Source organism: Hirundo rustica, chromosome 9 (genome assembly GCF_015227805.2).
Source record: "Hirundo rustica isolate bHirRus1 chromosome 9, bHirRus1.pri.v3, whole genome shotgun sequence".
Taxonomy (NCBI): Eukaryota; Metazoa; Chordata; class Aves; order Passeriformes; family Hirundinidae; genus Hirundo; species Hirundo rustica.
The window spans coordinates 17775527-17800452 of record NC_053458.1 but is presented as its reverse complement, the minus strand read 5'-3'; the positions used below and the strand labels follow the sequence as shown (position 1 = coordinate 17800452).

The 24926-nt window shown below is 41.0% G+C and overlaps 1 long non-coding RNA gene across 1 annotated transcript in view; it reads right to left on the bottom strand.

Annotated features, from left to right (window-relative positions):
* Positions 1 to 18793: 18793 nt before the first annotated feature.
* LOC120756870 (uncharacterized) overlaps positions 18794 to 24926 on the bottom strand; it is a 150312-nt gene continuing 144179 nt past the window's right edge. The window contains exon 14 of the long non-coding RNA XR_005702264.2: positions 18794 to 19183. This is a non-coding gene — a long non-coding RNA (uncharacterized LOC120756870). The remainder of the gene's footprint in view (positions 19184 to 24926) is intronic.

Sequence of the window (24926 nt, the reverse complement as noted above, 5' to 3'; positions counted from 1 at the left end):
GCTGAGAGGAGCAGAGCTGGCTGGAGAGATGGCACAGCACAGGTATTAGCAACTTAAGCACTGAACGTCCTGTGCAGCCCAGATAGTGGCCTGTCTGTGGCTGAGCTTTGTCTGTGCTCATCTGATATTCAAAAACTGGTAAGTCCAGGAGATCAAACCTTTCAGACTGCTCTCTGATGTGAAGGCAGCTCTTGGGGAAGCAAGGCACCTGCTGGAGCAGAGGAAATGCCTGGAAACTTTCAAGTTCTCCTCCCTCTCCCAAAGCCACGATGAGCTCCTGGACAACATTGTATGAAAGCAGGCACACCAGGTCTACAGGGTCCTTCTCCAAGCAGGTGATTTTCCTGATTGTCACCATTGGGTAATTTGGTAACTAACTTTTACCCAAGGACCTGTCCTGATTCTGGACAAGCATTTTACAGGCAAAGTAGTGATCTGCCTTGACCAACAGCTCTCCCTGGAGTCCCTTGTCATGGGTGCACTACCCATCAAATCCTCATGTTCACGTGAGCAGTAACAAGACATTAGGTAACAGCATGGGTTTGTCTCATCAAAGCCACAGCTTGCAGCAAACCATTCTGTTTGTACATCATCACATTTCTGCTTCTGGGAAATTAGAAACTGTGGTGCTATTTTTTTGAGGTTTCTTAGGATAAAAAATCTGACACTCAGATTTTGCAGTCACTCCATGGAAGCCATTTCACAAACTGCATATTGCACCTAGTAGAGCTGTTCAGCACAGAGAAGTACTCTGAACTGAACATTGTGCAATTGTCCTTTGTTGTTTCTGGGCACACACATCTCCATTACTGAAGGAAAGGGCCGCCAGGCTGCCCCACACACTGCCACCATCAGATGCAGCCTAGTTCACATGTCTTTACCTAAACACTCTCTATATGTTAAAATATGAGGCTTACTTCTGAACTGCCCATCAGGAACAGGGCCTGGCACATCCTGTCCCTGCTCATCCTCTGTGTGCCCAGGAGCAGGGTGACAGCCTGCCCCAGCCCTGCTCTATGTCCACCTTGACTGAAAGGGCTCCCAAATCATTTGAGTTTCTCTACGCCCAGCACTGTGAAGAAAGAAAACATGATCCCATCTCCTTATTTTGCTCACTGCTTTTCCAATTCTGTTTCATTTCCTGGCCAGCTACCTCACTCATGCCAACACCCTCCTCTGCAGCACCAATCCCTGGCAGCAACTTCTCTTTGGGGATCCTCAGCAAAACCAACTAACTGCCTCTTTGTTCAAGGCCATCTTGGTAACAAAAGGGCCGCAAGCACAGCCCAGAGAAGCATCCAGATGCAGACATCAACACAGAGAAAACTCCTCTATCCCGTGCACCAAACCTGCCTCACAGCTCGCTGCTGTGAGTAGTGGCTAAGAGACAAGAGGAGACCTACACCCAAGCAGAGCACAGCTTGAGCGCTGGCAGAGGGCTGTGGGAGGAAGCCCCCAGCCCTACCAGGACAGTCACCTCATGGCATGTAGGGGCACGGAGCCCTGTGGCAGCCCCGTGCTGCCAGCCTGTAGCACAGCCCCCCAAGCCCCCAGCCCTGGGAGACACACACCCTGCGACAGAATCCCCCCCAGGAGAGTTTTCTGGGGAGGGCATGCTCGTGCATAAATGAACCATCTCATTGTGCAGCCCATTAATACCAGTTGGTCACGGCTGGGTGGGCAGCGCGATGGGCAGACAGACAGCCTGCCTGCTTCCAATTAAACGCAGTAGCAGTCGCACAACACTGCTGCAACTTCTTGAATAAAAAACCCCTTTGAAATCAACTACCAATTCCTAAGCAGCTGAAAACTATTAAACAACTGTTTGCAGGGTAGCTCATGTCATATGTGGGAGGCTGAAAAGTAATGTAGGAATGAGAGGGTTTTTTCTGGTTGGCAGCACTGACAGCAACTATAATGTATGACTCTTTTGGATGCAGTGTGGCAGAAGCAGGGCGAGGATCATCCAGTGTTATTCACTAGAGAAATTGTTACACATAAAGAGAAGGCTGAATCAAGGATCTCAGGATCATGGCAGGAAGGAGGGGACAGGAGGAAAAAAGGAAAGACATGGATTGCTTTTGCAGTTTTAATAAGGATTTGTGGGGTAATGTTGTGTAAAGGTAATACAGCTGGATCTTTAATAACAATAACTAGAACCAACCCTCCATGTTAACTGACCTTTAAATATTATTGTCCCTTTCAGTTTACCAAAAAGACATTTACTTCATGAAAGATGTTATTCAACTCTATATAAAGATCCAATAGGCTAAAATATGCTAAACTGACATTTAGAATTATCTCATAACACTTTTTTATGATAACTCATATTCTTCCCATGTGACTTGAATGTGAGGGTTTGGGTTTGTTTTGGTTTTTTTTCCCCAAGTATTTGGAAACCATTTCAAATAATAGGCAGATATTGCCTGGACCTTCAGCCTATCTGTGATGATATTTAGGACCTTTCTCAGTAGCTGAGCACTTACTTCCTTATTGCGTTCAAGGCAAGTTGAAATCACATGCCCTGCTCAAGATTTAAACCTCCATCACACAAACAAAAGAAGCATTCAGACTGACATTTTATATACCTAACTGCGTTTTCTATAATAATGAAAGCCTCTATGGTATATTGCCCTGATAATCTGTGAAATCAAGACAACTGGGAGCACCAGAAAAAAATCCACACTTTGTTGGTGGGGAAAGGCAGTGGGACCCAAGTAAAGGTAGATGCATTGATTCTGTTTGTGTTGCATTCATTTCCCAGGGTCCATTTCAGACACAGTTGTGCACAAGCAGCCCACTCCTTAGAGCAGCACCGTGTCTTGGTGTGCTGGAGCCCTGGCTCCTGCCCCAGGGTCTGCATGTGCAGCCTTGTGTCCTGACACCCCACTTGCTGTCCCAGACCCCCAGCAAACACAGCAGCTCAGCACTCCTCCCCTTTCAGCTCTTTGCAGAGCCATGCTCCCAATCTTCCTACACCGGCAAGACAGTTCTGGCCTCCAGGTCCTCCCTCCCCTGCCACATAGTCCAAGCCCAAATCCAAATATATTGGGTGTCATAAACCATGCTTGAGAAAACAAGGAACAAACATTTCTCATTCCTTCTTGCTCCTGTCACTCATAAGAGGAAGAAGTTCAAGTTCTGATACCCTTAAACCGGACAGAAAGCAATAGTCACCCAGCAAAAACAAAGACATAAGCCATCCTTGATTTTTTTTAAATTCTGCATTTTCTTACCCTGCTTTTTCCATTCCAGGGAACTTCCTCCTCTGGCTACTCCCTGTTATAGCACAGCTTCCTCAGGATCTGGTGCAAGATGGGTGCCTTTCCCCAGACATCCTTCAGCGCAAAGAGGGGGGAAAATCAGCAGATTGCCAATGAGCCAAGAATGTGGATAAGTAAAGACTTGGTAAAGTAACACATGATAGTAAACACCATCCAGCAATCCACTTTAGCATTCATGGTTATGGTATCTCATAATGCAAGAGGAAGAACTGGTCATTAATGTGACAAAAGACTGCTAAATGATTAAAAGGAACACATACACAATCAGTAAAGAAATGAAATGGAAGCTACAAAGAAAACAAATGTCTTATGAGAATTTTAGTATTCTGTGGTTTCAGCAAAAGAAGCAAAGACAGAAGGGACAAATTATGTCATAAGAGGAAGAAGGCTGATTTCATAAATAATGTAGTATTTTCTAAAAACACGTTCTAGATATATAGATACAATGTTCATAGGATGTGTTTTGGTGAGGTCTTCCTTCATTCACAATATTTTTAATGTTAGCAATTAAAGGAGACAAACCTAATTTTTACTGCAGTTCATTTCAATTGAGCTAGCAACAAAGTACATGCAAAATCTAAACAGAAGACTTCAATAAAATGCTTGAGATAATCATAGCATATCTAGCTCATGTAGGGCTCCACTGTGGAAACACACATTATTTATCAGTTTTGCATCTTCCAATGAATTTAAAAAAGAGTATTATCTCTTTTCTTATTTCAATATTTGTTCAGTGAGTCCTGGTAAATTCTAGGTCAGATATTATGCACTAAACAACAACAAGTAATTAACTTAGAAATCCACAGTGATAAGAAAACTGCACAGTAAATATGTTATAACCTGGCAGCAGCAGAAGGTAAGTTTGTATTTCATTTGCTGTGGATCGCACAAGTTGGTAAACGTTTTCTGGCAGGTGTCCTTCAAATTCCAAAAATAATGCATCCATTTTATGGCATTATCTCAGTTTCTATTATATTTGTTTATATCTTTGCAGTGAAACCATATTGTTATTAAGGTTATCATTATAACAGAAAATTGCATTAGCTCTTGAAAGCCTGTTCTATTTTACGTGTATATAAATAGGAACATTATGATCACGCATGATTCCCATTTGTCCTTGCTATACTCTTGACATTGCTGTAAATGGAAGCAGAGCACAAAGCCCTTACCAGAGCTTAAAATATTGCCCCTTTGATTGGCTGCACAGAAATCGGTTTTGCTTTTGTCATGCAAAATCTGACCCTGATGGTTATGTACTCCAAGAGGTACAAACATTATGTTCTCTTTACCTTTGACCACCAAGGTGGGTCTCTGTGCATCTCAATTTGTACAGTGTGGCAACAGCAAAGCACCCAATATGTGCCAGAGGACTGATTTTTGAGGATTTTGAAGTGTCTAAGAGCAGTGGGGAAAAGCAAGGGGTGCTGTCACCTCCAGCGGGTCCCTGAAGGGATGTGTGACACCAAAGGCTCTCTGAGTGTGCAAGCTGTGCTATGATTTCTGGAAGTGCAATGCAGAAACCCACTGTGGGCACTGATGTGCCTCTCCAGCAACAGGAGTAGCCTAGATTTTCACCCTTAAAGACAGCCCAGTCTAGACTTCTACCTGTGCTCAAGAGCAGCAGGCCAGGCTGAAGATGGGTGCATGGACCAAGCTGGGGCTGGGCAAGGGAGGCCAGACAGGGTGCAGTAAGAGGCACAACTGTGGAAGAACTTGCACACCCAAAAGAGCCTGTGATGCACTATAACCTGTCAGCAGAGTGCCATGTCCCCTGGCCACATGTGTGCAACACTGTGATGCTCTGACTACAGCCTGAAACAGAGATAAGGCACTTTGGCAGAACAAAATTCTTCAAAAACCATAAGTAAGGTGTTTCGTTAATGAAAGTAATTAACGCCATGACTCCTGAGAAATCAGACGAGTTCAGATGATTTCCTGTTACCTGATGACCAGCTAATGGCTGTGAATATTGAGAGCAATTCTTTCTTTTCCCAGATAAGATGCAATTCAATTTCAGTGTCTTGAAATGTTTTACAGAGTGCAGTTGTGACTCCTCCTTGCTGACACAACAGCCAGTAGTTCAGGGAACAACAGGGCATGTGATTACAGGGCAGATCCCAGTCAGACACACCATATAATTAGGGCTGATATATGGTGTGCTATGCACTGAGAAAACCCAGAAGAGTCTGGTGTAAAAAGTTCTCTGAATTGGGGTAATTACAATATTAATCCAAATCCATTGAACTAAAGTGGAATTAAATACAAATTTTCTGTTTATATAGTAAATGCTGAATAACAATAAGTTAGCAACAGCATTTTGGTCTGGTTTAACTGCCTGACATCTGGAGAACATTATTACAGAGTCATCAGCTATTTGGCCAGTGCCCAATATGAAAGCAATTTTACCCTTTTTTTCTCTAAACATCAGCATAGACATCACAACATCAGCACCAGAACACACATATTTCTCTTTTCTCAAAACATTCTCTTAAATAATTTCAAATATAGCAGAATTTAGATGGGATGAGCCACTTGTTTCTGTTTAGAAAGCAAACAAAATTGGATCAAAATAAGAGAGCAATTTTAAATATCTAATTTAAAGAAAGATCGTGCTGCTTATGAGATCCTATGGCAAAGGCAGTTGTTCCAGCTATTTAAACAATATGATTACATGGCATTTCACAGGATGGAAGAGACAGATCACCAGAAAGTTGAAAACTGTGTGCCCTTGTTCCTATATAAATATGTACATATAACCTATCACTTGTTACTATCAAATTTATATGAAGTATAATTTGGTCTTTATTACAGTTGCTGAGCCTGAAAAGAACCTCTTTACTTATGAAGAATCCTTTTTTTTCCTATAGTAATGAAAAAACACAGTTGTCAGCAAAATATCCTGACATTCAGGATGCCAGCCTGTCTATACCAGAGTCAGATGTGAAAATAAATAGATATTAAACTGTCAGTCAATGAAATTACAAAGTCAAGAGCAGCTCTAGCTGTGATTCTGTGCGTTCTGTTTGACGGACACAGGTGTTTAAGTGTTATGAAATCCAGCAGAGCCTCAGAGTGAATAATGCACCTTCCAGCAGTTGCCCTGGCCAAAAGAGCTGCACTGAGCTCCCCTCTCACCCTGAAGCTGCTAAGCAGTCAATGTGCCCTAAGAAAGCGGACAGAAAGGCATTCCAGGTTTATCAGAGCTAAAGCCCAAGAAGTCTTACAGTCTGTGTTACAGCATACATTGAGGAACTGAAGCTACACTCCTCTCAAGCTGTGAAGGTTAGTCCCACTGGCTTTGAATACAAATCTAAGGCAGATGCCCAAAATCCACATCATTTATTTATTATTCATAAGGCACTTAAAGTCAATCATCTGTCACTAATAAACATTAACACTATTAAAAATTAATGATCATCCTACAGCATGCTGAGACAGATTCTTCTTTCTGTTTGATGAGTATTGGAGCAAAGTACATCGCTTTCATTTACTGACTCTGAAAGTTTTTGCTTTGTATAATGCTGCTACTTCAGCTGCTCCTGTGAACACCAGTGACCCCCTTCTCTTGGAATGCCAAGAAATTATCAGTCTCATGAGAGAAGCTTGAAAGGATGTTTTTAGCTACAAATATGTATTTGCAGAGAAGAAAAATAAATCATGGATTCAAGATTATCACACCCAGCACAAGCCTTTGTAATGACTGGGCTTTTTGTCTCCCTTTCCACTTCCTGCTGAACAGTAAGGTGTCTGTGATGGGGGGCACATGTCCCTGTGTTTCCCACTATACAGGAGGGTCCTGTACTCCAGTAACATACCACAAGTGGACAATGAGGCTGGAAATAACAGCTCTGACAAGACTACCTGAGAGTCTCACAAGCTGGAACAAGAAAAGGCTTCCTGAAGAGCAACTAAAAAAGGTAACTTCACCAAAGGTCCACACAGTGTCGCAGGGCACTTTCTTCTCTTAGTGGGTGGGAGGCAAAGCCCACTGCTAGAGATGAAGAAACAGCTTGCACCTTAACCCTCAAAATGACATTCCCTCTAAAAGTAAAAATGATACTAAACCCTTCATCTTTTGTGTTCACATTTTCAAATATAAATCTTGGTGAATCCCTTTATGCATTGCTGTCTTCACAGGCAGAACTCATAACTCAGCACTGCTTCCTAACGCATGCTCATCGTGTTTTGTCCTGCTTCTTATTTTAGCAATTATTTATTAGTGGAAGTACTGTAACTATAATATAGGTAAACACTTGATACACAGTTGATTCTCCTAAAAGGCAGTTAAAAAAATTTAACCAAACCTGCATTGAAGACCAGTTCAGAAGCAGAAGAGAGACAATATGATTGTGTGCATCAAATCAAAGTTTCTGCGAGTTATATCAAACCTCGAAAAACAAGCTAAGCTTTAGGTCTCAGTGCTAGTGATATAATGAGAAAACTTGCCAAGAGAGAAGACATATTAATCTTCCTTTTGCAATTTACAGTCTAATATTTCAGTGCCAAACCATTTTTCATAGAAAAACAGTGACTGTTAAGACATAGAAAGAGCTTTGCAGAATTAAGTAACTGCAATCATGCTGGGTTTTTTTCCTTACTGATGTTTCACATGAAATAACTAATGAGGATTTGCAAAGAACTAGGAATGTACTGACCAATTGGTGCCACATGACTATCCTCCCTCTGCTGAGGACTGAGAAGGGTTCGTGTTCCATGCATTTTACATTCCTGCCAGCTATTGCCATTACAAGTGACACTTGGGGCCAATAGAAAAATGCAGCCATTCAAAATTAATTCAGTCTTTCAGGGTGCAGGAAGTCAGGAAAAAATGAGAACTCCCAGCAATGCCCCCAACAAGACCCAAAGAAAAGTCAGTTCAGGTACTGCAGGACATCAGGGACCAGTTGATGCCTCACACACCGCTTTTACATTTGCACATGTCCCATCTTTTGCAGAGCCACACAATGGTGGGCACCTCTGTGAGTCACGACTAGGGAACTGAGACCTGATCCTGCAATCACACACACCAATAAGCCCCATGGAACCTCTAATTAAACAGTTTTGAACATAATTAGGATACACAGCCTTCTATATCTCAGGCTTAAGACTGTTCTGAACAATACTTTTTAGTCATGACACCTTGTCCTGCTGCCTGCTCTCCACTGACAGTAGACTTCTTCTTAATTTGTCTAATTTTTATCTGAGAATTCATGCACTGACAAGACAAGTTGCTCTTATAAAGACAGCTAGAATTACAGTCAAGAAAAAGATATATTAAAGCGTCATTATTTAAACATAAAAATGCAATGGAACTGTTAACCTTTCCCTAAGGTGAAGGTGTTTATTGCTAAATTTTTTGCAGCACAATTACATTCAAACAGACAAATGCTGGCTTAAATTAAAGCTTTTTTTTTTTTTTTAATCTACCTAGAAGAAATGGAAAAACATCTTGAAAGTAAGCTGCCTCATATCAAATACTTGACTAAAAGCCTTATTATTAAAAATACTAAAATTTTAAGGAGAACTTTGAGAAAGCCAGGCAGCTAAAACACAGTGCCTTATCTTAAATATAAACCACAGAATCACAGACTGGCTTGGGTTGAAAAGAATCTTAAAGGTCATTTAGTTCCAGTGTCCCTGCCATGGGCAGAGAACCTTACACTAGACTGGGTTGCTCAAAGTCCTATTCAATGTGGCCTTGAACACTCCCATGGATGGGGCATCCACAGCTTCTCCAGGCAACCTGTTCTAGTGTCTCACCAGCCTCACAGTAAAGAATTTGCTCCTGATACCTGATCTAAACCTGTCTTCATTCAGTTTAAAGCAATTACACCTTGTCCTATCACTACATGCCCTTGCAAAATACCTTGCACTGACTTTCTGCAGTGTGTAAGCTATAATTTATATTCACTTCTAATACAAAATCTGACTTTTTTACTTTATGCTGTGAGAGCCACATTTCCATAGATTTGTTGCAGTTGTCTCAACAACACAGACACGCTGCAGCCCCAAACATATACAAAGGGCCTGATGTCTTGGAGCAGCTCCTCAGCCCACAAGGGACAACTGCTTCACAAGAAGCTGAACTGCCTTTCAGATAAAGCACTCATGGCACTGGCTTTTGGAATACCATCAGCAAGGGCACTGGATGAGATGTGTCCCTGGGACACAGAGTCTGACAGGTTGCCCACAGGCACAGCCCCTTCATTTCCAGCCCACCCTCCCTGTGGGGTGTCAGTCCCCCACGCTGAGTCTCTCAGCTGTTCTGCCTGTTCTCCTCCCCTTTTTTTAGTCAGGTCCCTCTGGTGCCACCTTCCTCCCACCTGAAAAGACACAGACCTCTTTGCTTCCCTAGACAAAGTGGTGCTACCCCGAGGGCTCATCTGGAGACCCATCAGAGGCCATACAGATTATAGATAGCCAGGGACCTCGTGTGGGCCTCTGCCATAAGGGACACAGTGAGAAATCCAGATCATTACAGCAGGAGGGAATGCAGCCCATGCCCCATACCCCACAAGAAACAGCGACGCTTCAGCACCAGTATTTATAAACACAACTGAGGGCTGCTGTCTCTCTCATATGATTGCTGGACCACAAACTATGGGCCATCTGCCTGCAGTCTATTATCACAATCTGTGAACAATTAGAGACAGGATATTTCTTTTTAGAAAATAGCAAAGTAAACAAAAAGGCACAGAAAAAAAAGCCAGAAAACAATCAAAAAGCAAGCAACAAAATGGCAGTCAGCCACTGCACAGAGCCCAATTTGCCAGCCCTCAAACCCCCCAGCTCCTGGACCACCACATCAGCTGCCTCAGAAGACAGATGACTACTGTTGCCACCGAGGCCACGGTTGGTGCCAGCAGCAGCGCTCCTCCTGTGAACACCTGAGACCCGAGAGCACCATAACCCTGTCTGTGAGACCAGCTCATCACCTGCAGGTGCATGAGAGCAGCCATAGTCCACATGGCACTATCTCCAAGTGACATCACTCTGTCCCAGCTGGTAGTTGAGCTTGTACCAGAACTGCCAGCCCTTTTGCACTCTCCTCATCTTTGCTTTCCTTACATGGCCCTTGGATCTGAGCCTCTCTACCTACAACCCACCCTTTGACTTAGGACAGATGGGATTCAGGCCAAGCAGGCTCTGTACATTGGTGCCCCTGGGACATCCCAGTTGGTCAGGCAATGGCTAATTTCAGGAGAAACCTGCCTGGAAAAGCCATGTTCTTCCATTCACTGATAGTCAGGGCCTACCTGATGGGAATCCTAAGTACTTAATTGCCCAAGGAGAATGGGAAGCAACTGTCTGCTGCTCAGCACTGAGTACTGGCAAGGGTGAGATGAGAGGCTGCCACCTCTGGCAAGGGATAACCCCAGTTCAGCTGATGCTGTGCTCCTGGCTGGAGCTGGGGATCTGCACTTCTATGGACCTGACACCACTGGATTCCTGATTTCCCCAGAGATCTATGTCATGTTCCAGGTGGGAGTCTCCCAGGATGCCCCAACAGATGCTGCTAGATGGGATAGGGTAACTGTACAGATGCTGGGGAGGCAGCATGGGATGGCACTGCTAGGCTATGCCAGCACAATTCAGTGGAGAAGGCTTAAAGAGCAACAAAACCCACACACATGCAAAAACTCTGCATCAGTCTTCAGTGTAGTCTGAGTAATTAGTGGTTTCTTAGAAGCGGAAAATGATAAAGAAAGTAAAATCCAACTGCCTTAAAACAACAGATACTCCCAATTCATTTCTAATTTATGCATTCTTGTCATATGAAAGCCACTTGCTTAAGCTGCTTTTCTATCTATTTGCAGTCTATTCAGACACACAATGCTCAGTGGGGGTCTGTCTCCATGATTCATTGGCTCAGATTTCCTATAGAGTTTACATGATGTCTACTAAGCCCCATACAGTTTTGTATCCATTATAACCAGGGACAAGCAAGCAGGGCTCAGGAGGCTGAGCATCCATCTAAGAATAGCTTCCTGTCTTCCAGCTCTCTTCACAACAAATGAACAATGGTTACATTTTACAGGCTAGCATTGCATGGTGAGGGGAAATTAGAGGAACTTGTCTGAGTTAAATAAGGGAAGAAGCATTTAGAGTGAAGCTCCTTAAATGAGCAGGTCAATAACTAGTTTACTGAGACCAAAGCACATAGCTAATGAGAGAATAAAGAATTATTCTTGTCAAGAGAGAAAAAGATGCTGCCCTGGTTTTGTGCTAAATAATTACATTCATTAGGTTTAGGACAGCCTTGCAAGTGGTCTTCTGCAGTAGTAAATTCATTAGCAAAGCTAATAGGCAAACTACTATTGGGGCAAATCTAAACGATTGCAAAAGGATGGATGGCAAAGATGAGGAAAGGTAGTATGAAAGCTAAGAGCCAAAGTTAGCTTTAAGTATAATTGAATTTATCTTCTCATCAACTTTAAGGCCTCCTTCTGGGCTTGAAACAAGGAGAGAAAAAGACGTTGAAATGAAAGGATATTCACTTGATTCAATTTGTTACTAGCTTTTTCAGCTTACCAAGCTGTCTAAACTGACCCCTTGACACATGACCACAATTATAAATCCAACAGAAATTCAAACGTTAACTAAATTGGCACAATGTTTCCAAGTGACAAAAGATCTCAAATGTGTCACAAAGCCATCTCCCCAGCAGACACGCTAAAAAAATAACTAGGCTTTGAATTTACCAAGAAGTTCATGAAACTGAGCTGGGCAGCAGGAAGGCTGGATCTTCTTTTTTTGATCACGCCTGCCTAGATTGTAATCACAAGAGCTTCATTGATACAAATGAGGTGATTGATACATTGAGGTGAGCCTGGAAAATATTAGAACACAGTTGAGCCCATCTGCGGAGCACAGCAGTAACATCGGCAGGACTGAGCAGACCACTGGCGCTGGTCACGGCAGTGTCCGGCACCACCCATCAGCTCCGGGCAGGGCTCTGCAGCCCCACCCCAGCCCGGCTGCCTTCACTCACACGTGTGCTGAGGCACACAGCAATGGGGCAGCTCCTGCCACCGTGCTCAGTACAGGACAGAGCTTTGGCAGAAAAGGTGGAAGGGATATATACAGAAATATAGCTTCCTTTTTAAAATGTTGAAACAGTTTTTACTATATTATAAGTGAGATTCCAAAGTGAGGGTTTTTTCCTAAAAATATCTTTACTCCTAAGAAATGAAAATGTGTTATGATTGAAAAAAAAAAAAAAAGAAACTTACTAAAAGAATTGGGAAATCATCAAATATTTAAGCTTTTCTTTTTATTTGGATGTAGAATATAAATATTAAAAAAAAAAAAAAAAACTTTGTAAAAAATTATTAAACTGCCTGATTCTGGTTCATCTGGGTTGGATTCAGTTTTGCCACTGAACCAAGAAGCTGGTATACATCATATCTGTGTCTAGCTGTCTTCTTAAATGGACACTCAGGGTATTGGCTAAGGGCATCCAAAAAGTAGAATTTCAGTAATTGGATTTTGGGAAGACAGAAGAAAAGTAATTGCAATGAAGCCCATAGCTGAAAGAAAAGAGAAGGAGAAAAAAAAAACTTCTTTGCCAAGTGGAAATGGGAATAAATGTTCTTGGCTACTGCTGCATCCTGAAAAGCCAGAATAAGCCTGAGGCTCCCCAGCAAACCTAGTTTAGAAACCTTCTCAGCTGATCTCTTGTTTCGTCTGAGTAGTTGCCTTATCGAGTCAAGTTAAAAATTCAGAATCTAAGTCTGTGAGAAATTGGGAAGACAGATATATTGTACACGTGAAGAAGGACATCCAGATAATTGTCTTTGCGTAAACCAAGCACTGGTGAAACACCAATTTTGTCATTTCAGGGAGAGGCTGATCTCTCCTCTCCAGCCATCACAGAGCATCCGCCCCATCAGCAGGTCTGGTCTGCACACGGGCTGTGACACAAAAGGCTGCTGGAGATCACAGAGCCACAACGCCTCTATGCATCACTAGAGGAAAATCCGTGATCTTCATCCTTCTCCCACCACCTTCTACAGCCTTCAAAAGATTAAAAAAAATAATAAAAAAAAAAATATATAAAAAAAAAAAATCGGAGATATCTAGATAGTGACAAAGCTTCCTTCTTAAAGAATTTTTAATTAATAATTTTCACAGGGAAGATGAAAACAAGAAGATAACTGTTATGAGTGTGGGGAAGGTGTCAAAGAGATATTTTACTGAGGACAGGCCTAAGCACAGGCTGGGGAGAAGATGGCACTTTGTTCTCTCAAAAGTAAAAACTAGGCCTAGTTTCCTCTAGGTTTTTGACAGTCGTTAAGTAATAAAAACACATCATACAATCTTTAGAGACTCAAAATATTCAGTTTTGGTCAGAAAAGTAACTATGAAAGTGTCATCTTATTTCTTCCTTTATCTGTTCCCTTAAGTCTCTGCTCTCCTGTCAAAATATATCCATTTTACTCACTAATGTTAATGAGAGCCCCATATGCCAAGCAGAGAAGATTGGCCTCTTAAGCTTTACCTATTTGCCTGCTAATAAAGCACACTTTTTATCCCAATAGGCAAGGGAAAGCCAGCACAGGTGCACCACAATAATATGCCTTATACTTTGCCTCACGCTGTGCTACCACCGGTGAAGCTTTATTCTCATTCTAGAACTTGTACATTTGGTGAAGGTTAGTGATGAAGTACAGCACAGGTCATAAACAACTGAGCTTCATTTTCCACAACTAGACAGAGCAGCAGGCACTTAGGAAAAAAATTATACTAGATTGCAAATGGAACAATTTAATATGGAAGTAACTGATGGCAAATAAACACAAAATGCCAAGGCATCTTCTCTGTCACTTAACTGTACTTTGTTCCCTACATTCCTTTTAAAATCAAATCTAGTAAACTAGAATTTATTCAATCTTACCAAAGAAATCACTTTAGAATGTGAAATATACTCCTAAGAAGGGAGAACACTGTGCTTTTCCTGATAAAAACCTTTTCAATAGACAGTACATCAACAAGGTCTGAATAGTGCAGCCATAGCCAAGATTTTCCAGCCACGTGCTGGAAACACTGCATTGTCATCATTTGACAAAGTAATCTGTATGGTAAAACCTTCTTAAAACAGCAGAGCTTAAATGGTATGAATGGAAAAACATCTTGTCTTGTGACTTCAGATACCTCCCAAGTGCAGAGGTTCTTCCTCCAAACATGCGATGCTTTCAACATGCTCTTGGCCAACCGCCTCTTTTTTAAATGACACAAATATTCTTGTTATCTTCTGTAGCTAGTGGTAACCAACTTGAACCTGCTCTCTTCTAGAAACCAAGGCTTTACTTTCTGACATCCTGCAGCAAAAAAATATTCATTGCTTATGGACTCCCACTGACAGGTCAATGCAATCTCAGTGCTGAATCAGCAGCAGATTTGAGTCTTTTATGAATAGATGTGAGGCTTATCCATAGAAATCTATGTGGAGTTGGAAGCACTCAGTCCCAACAAAATCATGTTGAAACTGGACAAACAATTGAAAAGACACATTTTTACTTTAAGTGTGATTTCTGGGTAGGAGAACAGCAGTGAAGCAGCATCCCAGGGAGGCTGCATCATCTCCACTCCGGAAGGTTCACTAGAGCAGACCAGACAAAACTCTGAGTAACTTGGTCTGGCCTCTTGGCAGACCCTGCTTTCAGGAGGAGGTCAGATGTAGCTCTCCTGTAATGCCTTCCCAACCAATGAGGGACTGTGTGGAGTGGAAATGGGTTTCTGCTTGGGGTGGGGGGGTGATTCCCCTCCCCCGGCTTACCTCACCTTCCCAAGTGCCCTTATAATAGGTATGAGGCCTTGGAATCTGAGAACCAGCAAAATGAGGACCAGGGAAATTTGTACATCGATGAAGGTTCTTCCAAGTTGAAGGTGCCACCTAAGGCTGGGCAGCTTACCCCCTGCATCAAAGCTTCCTCCGTGAAGAAAAAAAGAAAGGCAGTAGTCATTGGTGATTTCCTTTTGAGGGGAATGGGGGGCCCAATGCACGGATCAGACCCAACCCACAGGGAGTTGCATTGCCTCCCTGGGGCCCACGCAAGAGACATCACCCAGAACCTTCCCAGCCTGGTACGGCCCATTGGTTATTACCCTCCACTGGTTTTCCAGGCAGGCAGTACAAGGTCCCAACAAGAAGGTTGCAATCAATCAAGAGGGATCTCAGGGCCTTAGGTCAACAGGTCAAGGGATCTGGAGCACAAGTTGGTTCATTTCTGTCCCTCCAGTGGCAGGGAACAATGGAGCAAGGGAGACATGGACCTCCTGGGGCAGGTCTGGCAGATGATGGAGAGACTGGAGCATATCACGAGGAAAGACTGAGGGAGCTGGGGCTGTTCAGCTGAGAAGAGACAACTGAAAGGGAATCATATCAATGTCTGTCAGTATCTGCAGGGAAGTGGCAGAGGATGGACCAGGTTCTGCTCAGGGATGCTGAGCAACAGGACAAGAGGCAATGGGCAGGAACTGATGCACTGGAAGTTCCACCAAAATACAAAGAACTTTACTGTGACGGTGACCATGCACTGGAACAAATTGCCTTCCAGTCTCCACCACTGGAGAAATTCCAGAACTATCTGGACAAAATCCTGTGCCGTGTGCTCTACAATGGTCCTGTCTGAGCAGGGAAGTTGGACCAGACAATTCACTGCAGTCCTTTCCAACCTTACCCATTCTGTGATACTGTGTGACATGAGGTCTCACTCAAAATCGTACAACCAACTACAGCCTGCCACAAGTCAGAAGCGATTCTCACTCTGCCCCTTCTCTGAGCACATGGCATTTTGGTACACCCACAGGCCTTTTGCTAATCCCTCCCTTAAACACTATTCTGATCCATCAGACAAAACCCCACACAGTTCTTTGTTACTTTCCACAGTTCTCCTTTCCTAGGAGCCTATAGGGTACAAACCTACAAGCCTCACTGGTCTTTCTCAGTGGTTTGTCAGAACAGAGATTGCTCTGCAGGGAGCAGCAACAAACAGTTCTGATATTCATTTCCAACCATTCAGATTAACACACTGCATTCACTGCTATTTATATCCTCTAACTTCTTGATACTTATGGCCCAGTGAACATGTCCAAAATATCTCCCTGGTATATGAGTGTGAATTTAGTTTTTATGTTTACTGATGGCTAATGAGGCATCTTCCTGCATTAAACCTGCATAAAACTAGGTACCTACTGTAAAACACTCCTTCCTACCCATTTTCATCGATTACAAAGGGAATTATGATCTGGAAACCATTGATAATGGCCATGAAGAGTTGCTCACTATACTCTTGATGTTTCAGAGTGATTTTAGTTGCAGCAAGAGGTCAAAACGTGGCCCAGAAAAAGAAAGAAACCCTCCTTGGTCAAATCAAATCAGTAAGGACCCTTGAAATCAGGATGGAGCTGGACTTAGCAGATCTGAGCAAAGGGCCATGTAGCACCAGTGCCCAGACATGCCACGGCATTGCCCCTACTCATCATCTCCTATGCACTGTTTAAAGTTTTTGAGTGCACCTTGAGAAAGAAGAGCAAGCATAGAAATCCTTGCTGGTTTACAGTGCCTGCAGATTAAGCTTTGCCATGTAGCCCATGCAAAATAAACTGAACAGCCCACAAGACATACCAGAAGTTGATTTAATTCTTCCGCTTTGGGAGTGGAGGAGACAGATTTACAGCACTCACACATTTTCCTATGTGTAGAGCCAGGCTGTGGGCTTGGAGGAGGTACAGGGCTTGGAGAAGGAGCTCTCATTCCTTCTTATTCTGCCACTGAGGGTGAAAAAACCAAACTACAGTTCACCTATCCACTGCTGCAGGTCTGTGGAAAGAGCAAAACAGCAAATGAGTTTTGACATAACAACCCCAAATTGGTGATGAAAGAGCTGGCTAGCACATCCGTGGCTGAATGCAGTTATTTTGTTAAATGTAACAAATTATACTACAATTGTATATGATCTATATTCTTGGCCTTTAAATCAAGGGTAATCTATGGCTTTTAAGATTTCAGTTTATCCTTAAACAATATAAATGGCTGTCCACAACAGACATAGCTGTATCAGAGGGGACAACATTGAAAATTTGAGGAAGAACTTCTCCATTTAACTGCCTACCTGTAACTGAGAAATTTGCTTTCTTCCCTAGAGAAAAAAAAAGAAAAAAAAAAAAAAGAAAAAAAAGAAAAAAAAAAAAGTGGGGTTAACTAGGTGATTGTTTAACAATGCATGCAAAGTTTCTATTCATTATTTTATAGTGAAATAGAGGCACATCCCTACCTTGGCAGAATCTGATAAAGATGAAGGAGAATACAGTACGTACCGTCAAATGGATGACAACTTCATATAACTTCTTCTGAGAGAAAGCAGCCTGTTGTTTACTGCATTTATCGACAATCTGTGAAAGTAGACCAGGAATCAGTCTAATTACCAGAGTGCCAGTTGTGCTTGTTAACACCAGCTTTGTGACCAAATGTTATTCCACAGTTGTCACATCACAAGAAGGTTTCATTACTAACATAATAGTGAACAAGATCACATGCCTGGCTATTGATTGATCTGCCACACAAAGGAAGGACGTTTGTTGTCTCTATTATAACCAGTTACATCTTTGTCTGCCTGTATAATATGCACAGGAATGTATCACAAGCAGTTGCTGCAGTGTTTCTTAATTTCTGCCTGTTACCCTATTAACAGCCCACTAGGATTTGCAGACTTTACCAATACAGAAGAAATGACCTTGCCATCATTTGTCTTTCACAATCTCCAAAAAGTTGTTTCCATCAACTATCCTGCAGTCCTACAAGGATTGAGACTTACTCAACATTTGCAGTATAATATATCATTTCTGCCAAATCAAAAGCTATTTTAATTCTTTCCAGACACAATCGGGTAACACAGCAGGAACAGTAAAAATATTCATCATTACTGCAGTTGAATGGCCCTGAAAGAACTATTTTAGACCAGAGAAATGCTCTGCTAACAAGCACTCTAGACAAAATGAACTAAGACTGACCCTCAGAGCATCAAGATATTGCTTGCCTGACCAGTCATAAATGCAAACAGCAGCTTTCAGGCCTGTTGCTGATATGAAAAGTGAACAGTCTTGTTTATTTTTCTATGAACTCAATAAACATTACAATACAAAAGTGGATTTGTTTATCATTTTGAGCCTACAGAAAAACAAGCATGCCTCATCATCTTATCTGATGATGAATGATTTATCAGGCAGAACATGAATCTGCTTCTGAGTCTATTTTCCTGTTTATGCTTGTTGAACAGATACAATTTATTGAAGAATATGAAGTACTTAAAATCTGTCTACCATTAATAGTTTAATTAAACTGACATGTACTTCAAAAACAGAGAGACAGAAAACATTAATTTTGGTTATAAAGGCCACGGCATTATTAAAGTGCAATTAAAAACAACATTCACTTACAATTAATAGCTAAAACATTTTAATTATTTAACATTTAATTGTCAGTTCTGGCTAACCTAGCCATCCCAAGTTAGGTGTGTTCTTCGGGCCTCGTGTAAAACATATTACACTGCAGAGACCCAAGCACAAGACAACAAGTTGCTCCCGAGCAACATCTCACTGTGAATCCCCTGACGAAGACCTCACTGTGCCATTGGTGGTGTCCTTGAGGCGCCAGTTCCCAAAGGACCCCTCATGAGCCCCTCCACTGGGGCAGGTAACAGTCTCTGCTGAGGCTGGTGCAAAGTCTAGGGGATGACTGGTGAGCTGGCTCCTGGCTTTGTGATCACTTTCCCTGGAAAAAGCACTCATCCACCAGAACCTGTTTTCTTCCTAAACTTCATGTCTCACAGCTCTCTCCTTCTGTCCCACTTGATTGGAATTGATCAACTGGCTCAGCAAGTATTTGACGGAAGGCACTGAAAAAGAGGAAGAAAGAAAAGCAGCTCAGAAACACAGGTCTCATTTTGCTTGGAAACGGGACCAAAAACTCTCTCCTGCCAATTTCAAAGCTAAAACCCAAAAATGCAAAGTGAGAGTCTGCTAAAGAACTCTTTTAAGATTACTTTTCAGAAGCATAAATCCTTCTTGAATAACATAGCAGTGGAAATGTCCCTGAAATTCAACTGACCTTTTTTAAAGAGTATAGCAACAAACAAGTTTAAAATTTCATCTGAATTTTAGTTTCAGAAGTAAATACAGACTTACAACACAGGACTAGTCTGAAAACATGAATTCTGTTCATCAAGAAATTTCAGTACTTCCAGGGATATATTAAGAAGTCAGATTTCTGAAACTTTCCACCAAAAGTGAGATGGACTTGTCCCTCATATCCAGGCTCCCCACTGCAGAGACATCCAACTGTGCTTGGGTTACACCACTAGCCAAGCACAGGCCACCAGGCAGCTGGCATTTCTGGGATACAGCTGGGAGAAAGTTTGGTTTCAAGGATTTTCCTTTGAAATACTATTTAATTAAACAATTCCCAAGAAGCATTGTCCTAATTGCAGTTAAAGAAAAACTGATAGTTTTCTTCATGTGGGCAGCATGTCTTGGCAAGTTCCAGGGCTCTCAGCAGAACTTCACAGGTCTCAGAAGTTTATTCCTACAAGGAAATTCAGGATTAATGTCCTAGCAAAACAACCTACTCTTGAACACAGCCTGGAGCAGATGTTATTTCAGGACTATTTCACTAGTTTCTATAACTTTGATTTACTCATTTCCTTATAAGTTGAGGTGTCTAGAGTGGCTGCAACTGCTCCCACAATCCCAAAATAAGACACAGTCCTCTTTTACTTCCTCATGTGGAAAGGACAGAAAAACCCAACAACACAGTTAAAATGTTCACAAAAGGTTTTCTTTGTGCTTTTTTTTCAATCTGGAGAGTGCCATCACCCTTGTCACACCACCTGATGGTTGCTGACTCTCTTCTGAAGTCCAGGAAAAGGAGAAATCCTTCTGCCCAGGCTGCAGGTGGCTGAGCCAAGCTGGAATCTCTGTGATTAGGAAGAGACAGCCTGTGTCTGCCTTGCAAGGACAGCTTTCCCAGCAGGGGCTGACATCAGGGCTCCAAACCTCTACACTGTGCTGCAGGGAGGGCACCTGGGCTTCCCCTGACTCATGAGTGTACCACAAGCTGGTTGAGAAAAATGTGGTTTTATCCATGATTCCACAGATAGCATTTCACTGACAAAAATCATTTTTCATTGTACCTGTAAGCAACGTATAAAAAATTAGAATAAAATTAATCAGTACAAAATAATATATTCCTGTACTACAGTTTCTCCATGGAAAAAGAATATTTTTCTTAATTTTAATCTCTGTTAAATTTAACACTTAAATTTCTCCGTGGAGAAATTTGAAAGAACAGTGAAATGGCAAAGAATGGGATTTAGTAGGATCATTAAAAAAAAGAAACATAAACAGCATTTCTCTTTACCTTTTTTCCTCTAAAGAGCATTATAATAATATGTTTCTTTTCAATACAGTCACTAAGACAGCCACCTTCCCTTAAAAACACCTACACTGACACATCCTAAGATGAATTCAGATAAGTTATCCTCAAAAGAGTACATAGAATCATAAATGGTCAGAGTTAAAGCACTTCAACAGACCAGAAGAAATTATGCGAATGGGTGTTCATTTGAATGTCTTGTGAGGAATGTAGCAACTGAAGCATTGAGGAACACTTGCTGGGGAGGTACCAGATAGCCTCACTGGAAAGGGATGAGCTGCCTTTCCACTGAGCAAAGCACAGAAAGGTGGCTGCTGAGCAGTTTAAGGCTTTTAAGGAGCTTGGCTCCGCCAAACCGCATTAAAACTTTGTTCACAATCTTTTAAATATCTGCAACTAAGATTTATTTGCACTCTAATACAGACCACCAGAGCAGTCAGAATAGAGGATAAAGCAAATGAAGAGATATGGACAGCCTATACACCATTGCGCGTAAGCAAGAAATGAAATCCCTTGTGCCTGGACCATGCTTCTGTGCTTGCATGGGGATTTCTACCAGATTGCTATAGCCACACCAGGAATCAGATGTTTGCATATACAGAACAAAACACCAGGCAATTACTGACCTGTAGTTTATTCATGGTTTATTCACTGTTAACGTGACTGGTGCAGCCTGGAAAGACCAACATCTTATGAAATACTACATTAATTGACCATGAGTTTCAATGGGTTTTTTTGAAGACAGAACATTGCCTATCATTCCTACTTTTAAAGTCTATATATCAAGCCTTACCCTAACAAGAATGTTTTTTTTCAGATTTCTTGCAATTTTGATTTTTTTAAGGTTTTTTTTTTTGTGTGCAAATACAATTCAAATACTATAATCCTTTATTCAAGGCTTTGCCCCACTAAAATGCAGGCAAACTATGTCTAAAGCACTTCTGACATATAACAATTACAAAAAAACCTACCAAAGTGTGTGGTTGTCTAGGTGGCTTTACAAATGAAATCAAGGCATTAGACATAGACTTTGTTGTTATTGCTTTTAAATTAAGCTTGAAATGCCATGCAACTGAAATAAAAATCAGAAGCAGAACAGGGCATTGTTTGGTTTCTGAATACTAACTGCAATCAAAAGGTAATAGTACTTACAGATTTTTCACATACAAACAGATTTAGGAAACTGATAAAAACCTTTTGCTCATTGACTTAAGGAACCTGGGTGGCTTCTGTGAACAATTAAATAAGTTAACTCAGGCACCTTCTCTGTTTCAGTGCTACAGACATACAGAATTTATATTTAAAAGGGTACTTTTTAAAAAGCAAGTAACTTTGTCATGAATGGAATTTAAGATGAGATAAAATACAATATTAAAAAGAAACCAAGTTCAGTATTTACATTTAAAAAATAAAAAAGGGAAGTCAGCAGTTTTCATTGTGTTGCTAATAAATTTAACTTTCATATTTGCATACATAAGAATTTATTGCCAAATCCTGAAGGCAGGAGTCGCTTACTTTACCAATTTTTTTTCTTTATATATTTCTATTTCATGGTTTTATGAAAATGTTTCTATTAATTTGAAGTTCCTGAAAAACTTTATCGGTTCAGAAAAATCTTTCAGTTGCTTTTCAGCGTCTCTGATTACTTTAAATAACCTGCTGTCTCAGTAAGAGCAGAAAGTTTATTGACTCAGAATTTTCTTGAGATAGCTTTTCAAAACTTAGTATTTAAATGAGTTTAATATATTAAGCAAAGAAGCAAAAATGTACTGAAAATTTTAGAGGAGCTAGGGCCTTCTCAAGATGCATGATATCTTTTCCCAAAGTCACAAGAATGCTAAATAAGGATAGAAAAAAATCCTTATTTCAGAAGAAAAAGAAGTAAACCAAAACCAAACACCACCCTCAATACACCAGGTTGTGTCAAAACTGTGGGAAGAGGTTTCAGCTACTCTCGGCTGTGGGTTTATATTATTATTCTGCTTGCCAATATTTTGGGTAGTATTCTGAAGTTGAGCTTTAATCCTTTAAGGACCTCCTATCCCCTAGGCTCAGGTTTGATTCAGTATTGGAAGTGCCAGGATAGCAGCTGTTCTTAGAACAATCTGGATGAAATTTCTCAAGAGCAGCTTTTCCTGCAATATTTTAAACCAATCTGAATTGAGAAAAGCCGGGACAAAATAAAGAAGATAAACACAGAAATCAGACAGAGTAAAACCTGGAAGGGGAATGTGGAAAGCAGAATGGGAGCTAGGAAATACACATTTGTGAAAGGACTAAAGAACCAAATGGAGAAACTGAGAGAAACATTTGGAAAAAAATCTGAGGAGCAGAAGGCTGACAGAGGAGGCAAAATCTGTGAGGGGAAAAAGTGAAGGGGGGTAACAAGCAAGCACAGAAAGGAGCACAAAAATACCATTGAAAGAGGCAGATGAAGGACAAAGGGCAGAGATACAATAACCAACTGCATTAAACAAAAATAGCAGAGCAGAGAGATGGTGAGAAAGGTAAACTAGAAACAGAGGTCCAAAAGGAAGGCAAAATTTTACCAAGTGGAAGCTCAACCTATAAAGCTTCATTAAGTTTACAGGAAATTAGTTTTCAGCAAAGTCCAGGCAGCATAAAGACAGAAGCATATCAATTTCTTTGCATTCGCAATCTGCCTGCAGGTTAACAGAATCTCTGTTTACAGCAAACCCAAAAAATAAACATCCAACCTATTGGAACTGGTAAGGGGGACATGGTGTAGCTACTGCCTTCTCCCTGTGAACAATGCAATCTGCTCCTTTCGTGCCCTGCTTTCAGAGCAGGAGGAACAAACAGGCAAAACATAATTTACAGTCTTGGTTTATCTGTATCCACAGCCTGTCTTCTGATTCAAACACAGCAGAATGTGTATGTGTGCATTCAGAGAGATGGCTGTCATTAGACCAACGAAGTTAACCAATGTATAAAAGGCAGGATCAGATCAGCAATAAAGTTTACACTTCATTATGGATGTCAAAATCCTTGCTGATTTTTTTCCCCCCCCACAAGAATCTAGCTTATTGAATTTCACAAGCAAAGCCATCTCCGAGTGAACATTCAGAAATCAGCTACTTGGAAGCCTTCAGGATTAAAATCTAAAACCAGATATTTCCTTAATAAATTTACAGAATTAGAACAACTGGACATATTAACATACGTCTCTGTTTTCATGGCTATAAAATGATTGGATTCTTGTCTCATCAAATTTACATTGTAGAATCTGAATATAGTATGATTAGACATTATTTTAACAACTACATTACAATACAATTTAAAATAAAATGGCCCTTTATATGGCACTAATATCAGTGTTTTAAATAACAAAGGGGACTTTTTTTTAAATAAAGGAAAGGATTAGCATTTAGTTTCAATCAGTATAAGCAATGCTGTACCAGTTGGTGTCTCAAAGATTCAGAATTTTATTAATATTCCAGAGATGCATTTGTGTTGCCTCTGGGTACACTGAAAAGCCACTTAAACTGCACTTAAAGCAGCACTACAGGATCAAATTGATGTGCATCAACCATTTACAATAAAACTTGATTATTATAAAGGCATACATATTTGCATAATTACATGTTTGATTTTTTGATAATGCGGCATACACTACAAAATGTTGCTTCATGTAGAAAGGCATCGTCAAAAAGCACCATCTGCTGTAGTGTTTAATGCACTGCAATGTTTGAAAAATTCTGAAGGTAGATTGGTGCAAATCAAAGGAGAAAGCAAAGGAGTTTTGCTAGAACAAGGGGCTCAGGGACACAGTACAGTACATGTGGACCTTTTGTTAGGCTGTCATCTGTTTCTCTCTGGCTATTTTTAAATAAAATCTTCAGAGGACAAAGGTAAAAGACAACAGAACAGCACATCCTACAGTGTACAGAACACAAGATTCATAACTCGAGAGCATTTGGCATAAACACATTTTTGATGTCTTCACTCAAAAAAAAAAAATAAAAATCAGTAATATATGCAATGAAGAAATTTTAAAAGAAAGCAAACTTAACGAGAACAAAACTTTTCAAAGGAATCTCTATTAAGTATCACAACAGCTTAAAAGACATAAAACTTGGAAGTAAGAATATCACCATATTTTCTTTATTCAAAAGAAGAAGCCACCTGATACTCAGTAATATCTGACCATGTCTGAGTGTCTTGGATTATGAGCAACCCTAACGGAT